Source organism: Macrobrachium rosenbergii, chromosome 23, assembly GCF_040412425.1.
Source record: "Macrobrachium rosenbergii isolate ZJJX-2024 chromosome 23, ASM4041242v1, whole genome shotgun sequence".
NCBI classification, from domain to species: domain Eukaryota; kingdom Metazoa; phylum Arthropoda; class Malacostraca; order Decapoda; family Palaemonidae; genus Macrobrachium; species Macrobrachium rosenbergii.
The window spans coordinates 57,131,989-57,140,086 of record NC_089763.1 but is presented as its reverse complement, the minus strand read 5'-3'; positions in this window follow the sequence as shown (position 1 = coordinate 57,140,086).

Genomic DNA, 8,098 nt, shown 5'->3' with positions numbered 1-8,098 from the left:
TTTTCAATTATATGTTTATTGTTTATACTAATCCTGATATATACACTGAAACATACAACAATACAAAAAATAAACATTTGTTATATAAGTTAATTTTCAACTATATACTTGTTTGCATAGGTTTTTTTTTTAGTACTGGATCATACACTCTGACATTTTTAACACAGAAGCAAATACATGCATTGCAGTATGGCTAAGTGCATTACTCCAAGGCGTGGGAAGATTATAACTTTGAATATTTTGAAATAGTTTATACCTTTATATAGGCCATTACCAAGCAGTAGTGAAGAACAACTTAATAATATGAAAATACAGATTTATTTAAAATTTTTTATTTTAATATAATCTACCTTCACTTACTTCTTATTTTTTTTTTTTTGTTATTCTTGCTTAATTTTGTTACTTTGATGGTTTTTAGTTCATTGAACAGAAGTTACTTTTCAATTATATGTTTATTGTTTATACTAGTGCTGATATATAGATTGAAACATACAATAATACAAGAAAATAGACAATTGTTTATATAAGTTAATTTTCAACTATATAGTTGTTTGCATATGTCTTAATTGTGTAATTATTCTTACTTCATTTTGTTACTTTGATGGTTTTTAGTTCATTGAATAAAAGTTATTTTTCAATTATATGTTTATTGCTTATATTAATGCTGAAATATTTACATGGAAACATACAATAATACAAAAGATATACATTTGTTTATAATACACATTGACACATACACAAAATATGTTTACAAAAAAAGTGTTGCCTAACTAGAGGTTCTCGAGGAAGCTCCTGGTTGGCAAAGACGCGTTGAGGCCCTGGGTGTGGACGTCACTGCAGGTGCAGACAGCTGCGCGTCCAGCATCGCCACCTGTTGCACTGTGAAGTTGAAAGGCTGGGTCATGGCACCACTAGGTGTAGCAAGTGGCACATATGTAGCAATGTAGCAGCCGTCGTAGCAGGAAGGGGAGCTGGGGCTGCAGGCGGAGCATCCCATAGGGCTTCTGCTTGGGTGTGGGGTATCAGATGACATGGCGGCCTCGTGATGCTCTCTTTGGTTGCCCTCACAAAGTGCTGTATGGCGGAGAGGAACTCCACCTTCAGCGCCATCCTGAGCTCGGGCCCCACATTCACACAGTCGACGGCAAGCTCCTCCAGAGTGTTCCGCCAGTACGTCAACTTGGGGTCACCCAGAGGTTTTATGACCCCATCTAGCCTTTCCCGAGCTGACTCTGCTTGTTGCAGCAACACTTCCAGGACCCCACTTGCAGCCTTATCCTCCTTCCGTGACTTCCTTGGTGCAGGCTCATCAATGGTGGAGGACCAGTCATAGGACGAGCAGGGGACTGGAGTGACACTGCCAGCAGGATCACAAAGGACAGGAACAGCAAGGACAGGACCATGGCCAGGAGGGTTGCTGCAAGCAGCTGCAGCAGACGCAGACTGTAAAGAGATGGAACATGTATGAGAGAATGCAAATAAATGTACTGTGAATGACAAGGTTGTAGTTTCATTAATTAAATAAACTATACAAAGTTTCAGTCACTGATTTACTAAACAACGAAACAATAAAATAAGACATACCATCGGAAGTCCCAACACCTTGGGCTTCTTTTGGCGGACGATGTGGGGCTTGAGGAAGTGGAAGATGTTCGGTATCCACTTCTCACGGTCCGTCAGTCGTCTGCTGGCCCCCTGACCACTTTTTTCCACTGTGAGGGGTACAAAGCGGTTCCTGAGGGAGGTAAACCAGGTCTGAAGTTCAGGGCCTGACACAGGAGGATCAAATGACCTCCCCTTCTCCTCAAATGCCCTGCACACCCTGGCCTTGTCTTAGTATGCAGTCATACCCTTATTGTAGATGAATTTGGCCTCCTGCTCCAACCACTCCCCTACCAGCCTCTCATTTTCGTCTGAGAGGATGACAGAGGGGTTCTTCTTCCGGCACGCCTTTCCAGTATCAGGGGCGGTGCTGTCAGCAGCTTCATCGTTCACGTCATCATCGGCGGAGTCTATGTCACCCAGGCCGACGTCCTCATCGCTGAAGAGGCTATGGTCACTGGCCATGTCCTCCACCTCGTCGGCCTCTTCGAGGTTTGTCACCACATCCTCCTCCATGGTGCCTGCAGGGATGCCTGTAGCAGGTGGTCGCCTTGTAGAGGCTGTCTCAGCTCCAGACTGGGATGTTGGAGGCTTGTAAGCCCCCTTCCGCTGTCTTTTGGTGCTTTCTTTCGGCATTGTATTCAACAGGTCTACTGACGAAGGCGCTGGAAGGGTGAGAAACGGTGTTGCTGCTGCCTGTCTGGGAGAGGAACTGAAGCTGCATCCACACCGCAAGCTGTTTTATACACCTGACATAGCGCTGCCTCATCGTCTCAGGTCCTGGGGGAGAGACGCTGCTCCCAAAACTCGTGAGGACCCACGCGGTGCTTGGCGGGAACAGGAGAGCAGCGTGGGACCACACATCATTGTCCTGCAGGCACACTAAGGATGCAACATGCGATGCGTGTGGAACCACGCAAAATGACGGTTGACATGAGCAGACACATACCTTTTGAAAATATCGAAACGTACGTGGCTCCCCACACATGCTGGGATGGTGCGTAGCGACCCTCCAACTCCGTCCCACATGTCCACGATCTTAAATACACATTACGGAACTTTTTCGCAGTACTTACGTAAGCTGTTGCCAATGACCAGTTTCCACTCATGCGTGAACATACGTGGGCTGATACGTGAATGTATGAACAAACCTTTAACCTCTCCAGGATGAAGAGGGATGGAGACGCACGACTTCACGTGTCGCTGGCTAGGTCACGAGTGTGTCGTTTTCGAGTTGAAAGCACTCCCTTGTTGTGCTGGCTTCCAATCTCGGGCATCCTGCAAAAGTCACGCAGCTAGCAATGTTTGATTTAGGAACCCACGAACATGCAGTCCCCTATGTGGTGGTGCACCATCTTCCTGGAAAATGAAGGTTGGATGCAGGTCATCTAGTTGAGGTGCCATATATTCAGTCAAATGGTCAAGTTAAACATTCTGTAGTTTCACTGAGTCTGTGTATCCGATTTTGTTTCAATAAATCATGGCACACATTGTGCCGTTCCTTGAGTAGTAGCCATTTTTTAGGGGTTCATTTAACGGTACCTTTTTCATCAACAGGGTACCTGAAATACAGTACACAAATGCAATGTGATTAAAAACTTTGACAACTGCTGAGTACATAGAACAAATCTGATTAAGATATCTCATCAATGAGTTTTGTGATATATTATTGAAATTGTAGAAGGACTTTATGGACACCCTATATATATATATATATATATATATATATATATATATATATATATATATATATATATATATATATATATATATATATATATATATATATATATATATATATATATATATATATATATATATATATATATATATATATATATATATATATATAGTGTATGTATGTATTAATTTTTCAAGGGAAGCCAGAGTCCTTTCTCTAAAAATATGGAGATGAAGTTCTTTCTCAGGATATATAACAGTATTTGCCTCATACAAGATTTTCAGAAATTATGCATATGTATGAAGGTTAATAACTAATTCAGGAGCAGAGCAATTCATGTAGGCTAAAGCAGTTTAATTGCATGTTCATTTTTATTCATCAAATTTCATATACACGTTATATGAGTTAGTTCTTTGAACACGATATATATATATATATATATATATATATATATATATATATATATATATATATATATATATATATATATATATATATATATATATATATCAAACAATACAAACAAATAGAACCTCTGGCCTTTAATGTCGTAACTGCCACATGAATAACAGTTCATGCAATATCCAATGCTGCACAACAAAGGTTCACTATCAATGGATAGTCAGTATCGAAAAGATAGCAGTTACCATAAAAAAGAAAGAATTTTTGGACAAAGGAATAAAACCAAGGACAGCCGTATAAACTGTAGGTTAAATAAAAACTGCAAAATACTAAAAAATAAAATATGAGATTTACTACTATGTACACATCTGTTTCATAGAAAATTATTCAGTAGCTGCTTCAAAAACGTAAAACGAACATTGGCAGTGTGCACGCTAACTACTGATCATCCAGTATTTTCGCAAAGAAAATTGTCGTGCATATCTGCCAGGTTTAAAAAGAAACGTGGTAAATCTTCCAAACAGTAAGGTAAATGATTGTCGACAGGTGTTTGCAGCTTATTGTGGGAAGAACTCAGTACTTTTTATTTTCTTATTAGGATCTTTCATTTAGGACATTTTACATACTTTCAACTGCAGGAGGATCATTACATACAGTCTATTCTGCTTTCCAATCATCTTGGACGTTTCGTCTCAGTTATATTGGAAGTTAAGCATGTACATCTGGAAAACATCGCATACTTGGACACATAGAGCTTCGGGCCGTACAATAATTACACAAAACATTTCTTCCCACCCTTTGTTTAATAGCTATGGCAACTTTCGTATAATGTACTATACCAAGGAGGATTAAGTCTTCCTGTAGGAACAGTAATATCATATCAGTTCAACTTATGAACAACTCATGCCGATCTAAGCATGCTTCCCCATCACTGCCAGGAGAACTTTAAATATCAAGAGAGCACCACACTTCATTCATAATCTGTAAAGACAGAATAATCAGTTAATTTTTGTTATAATGCTCGTTTTATTTGCTTACCTGATGAACATTAATCTAAATATTGCTTTAAATAGCGACTGAACTTCATTCTGTGACTTATTATCTAGTTGTGTGGTAAGCCTAAGAAAGGTACCCATTCCCTCAGGCAAAGAAAAACGGTGAACAGGAGAGTATGCCGTTATAATCAGTACTTCCACTTTCATTTCATTTCAATACTTCCCTCTCTCATTGACCAAGTCTCATAATCTTCTTTATAATCTACCTTTAGCCATTAAAATCTTTAGAATTTAATTTTTTATATTTTTGTTGGTGTTGGGCTACGTGATAACGGGTTTGTCTCTCAGCTGTCCTTAGGATAAGTGTTTATCATAGTGGTCGTAATTTAGAACACGAACGATATATAAACAAAATAGTTAAGTTCAAAGTTTTAGACACCCGAACATTTTGCAATCGAAAACTTGAACATGAATGTTCTATATTCAAGTCGAGGCTTTTAAACATTTCATATAATAATTTGCTACATATACTAAGAATACCTAAAATCATCCTCCGTTTCGACTTGCTTTTGGTGACTTTCGATTCCGGCTAAAAAAGATAAATTTTAATATTATGCTAATTATTCTGCTTAATGGAGCAGCTGTCAAGCATCTCGCATGAAAATTCCTGCTGTGCAAAAAGGGTGACAGCACTAATCACACGATCAGGTATCAATCACATGTAAAACAGACTACTTATCCTATTTTGTATTTGTATGTTGGCCTTCGTTTACTTACAATCATTAAATAATTTTTAAGAAAAGAGCTCAGATCAAGTCTGTATTTAATCTTTGCTGCAATTCCTTTACTGATAAAGGGAAAATATTCTCTCCTTTATTATATATATATATATATATATATATATATATATATATATATATATATATATATATATATATATATATATATATATATATATATATATATATATATATATATATACACAGGGTATTTCTGAAATTAGAGCCCCCTTACAGCATAAACTAAAATTGATATGGACAAAAACAAAAGTAATTCAGAACAGGTATTTATTTAAGTTTCTCTCTGAGTATTTAATATTTTGTGCGGCCTCCATCTGCCTGTACCACAGCCTGCATTCTTGAGGGGTATGATTTCAGCAAATCGCAAAAAAGCTAAGACTCAAACTCCATTTACCTGAGCACTTCGGTCACCTCTCTTCGCAGGTCGTCAAGGCTTGGTATACCATCATAGTTCACTGTGTGCACTTCAACACGATCCCTTAAGATACTACCAATGTTTTCACACACATTAAGGTCAGGGGAGCTACCTGGAAATTCACTTGACGAGAAGAAATCGATACCACTGTTTTGAAGCAGCTCCTGTGTCTGAAGAGCCTTGAAACATGGTGCCTTATCATGCAAAAATGTGACTTCTTCAACAAATAACACATTTTCAGGATCTTTGAGGAAAGGAAATACTCCACCAGTAAGCACAGTTTCTCTGAAGTATTTGCCATTCCATGACTGTCCTTTTTCTTTGATGATCCACATTAACCGTCTGGCTGTGAAACAGAGAAAAATTCCCAAACATTCAGGAAATTTCGCAACTTGGCGATAGCGCACGTCATCACTGATGTCATCCAACTTTTAAGCCAAAATGATGTCATTTTTATGATTTGGCTTCCTAGCTGTGTAAATGAAGAAGTCATCTGATGAGGCAACATGAAGAAAGTCAGCTTCATCCCAATCTTTAAGAAATGAACCACAAAACCATGCATGGTCTTCTCTCTGTTGCTGAGTGATGTTGGGCTTGCTGATAACATAAAATGGCTTGATACCAGATTTTTTCAACTCACGATATACAGCACTATAACTTCTCTTCTTTCCTCTTTTTTGTTTCTAGTTCAAGCGCCAATTTACGTAAAGACTTTCTTGGTCTACCCACTGCCTCAGCCATGATGTCTTTTGATTCCTGAGAAAGGACTTCAGGCCTTCCAAGATTCTCACTCTTTTTGCGATGACAGTCATATGGATTTTTGTTCCAGTTTCTTTTAACAAAGGATTCATCTCTTTTAATGTATTTAGCTATCCAGGAATGTGAAATGAAGGATGCGCCAGCATCCCTGGCCTCTCTGAAGGTTATAGCCTGGATTCGGTCAATCCATCTGATTTCCTTGGAGTTGTTAGCCATGGCTGTATCTAACTCCATCACTCAGTCTGAAAATACAAATGTAAAATGAAAAATAGCTTACTAGAAATTTAAAATAATGTACTTGGAGATAGGCTATAGCAGAAAACTTCATAACTTTCCATTTGTTCTGTGGAGGGGGCCCCTAATTTCAGAAACACCCAGTATATATCCAGTATATATACAGTATTATATATATATATATATATATATATATATATATATATATATATATATATATATATATATATATATATATATATATATATATATATATATATATATATGACTTTTTATCACATCACCGTGATTCATATACAATCAGTAAGCTACAAACGTCCTTTAATATCCAATTCACTCTACCTCGGAAATAATATATTTTCATATATGTTACCAAGGAATTTTTTAGTTGATAATAAGTACGCCATCCCGTGGCTCGAACCAGCGAAGGACAGGAACTCAGGACTACAGTGGATGCGTTAACCCATTCGACCACAAGTGAGGTATAAGTGGATATCGGCTCCCATGTACAAATCACCCGCCGAACTCAGGTGTTTGTATTTGGAGACGATATCCACCCACCTCTGCCATGTTGACCGTGGTAATGCGCTTTGTCACGCAGCCATATTATGACTTTTTATCACATCACCGTGATTCATATACAATCAGTAAGCTTACAAACGTCCTTTAATATCCATTAACTCTACCTCAGAAATAATATATTTTCATATATGTTACCAAAAGAATTTTTTAGTTGATAATAAGTACGCCATCCCGTGGGCTCGAACCAGCGAAGGACAGGAACTCATGACTACAGGGATGCATTAACCCATTCGGCCACAAGTGAGGTATAAGTGGATATCGGCTCCCATGTACAAATCACCCGTCGAACTCAGGTGTTTGTATTTGGAGACGATATCCACCCACCTCTACCATGTTGACCGTGCAATCGCTTGTCGCACGCAGCCATATTGTGACTTTTTATCACATCACCGTGATTCATATACAATCAGTAAGCTACAAACGTCCTTTAATATCAATTCACTCTACCTCGGAAATAATATATATTTTCATATATGTTGCCAGCCGAAGGGAATTTTTAGTTGATAATAAAATGCGCCGTCTGGGCTCGAACCAGCGAAGGACAGGGAACTCAGGACTACAGTGGACGCATTAACCCATTCGGCCACAAGTGAGGTATAAGTGGATATCGGCACCATGTACAAATCAC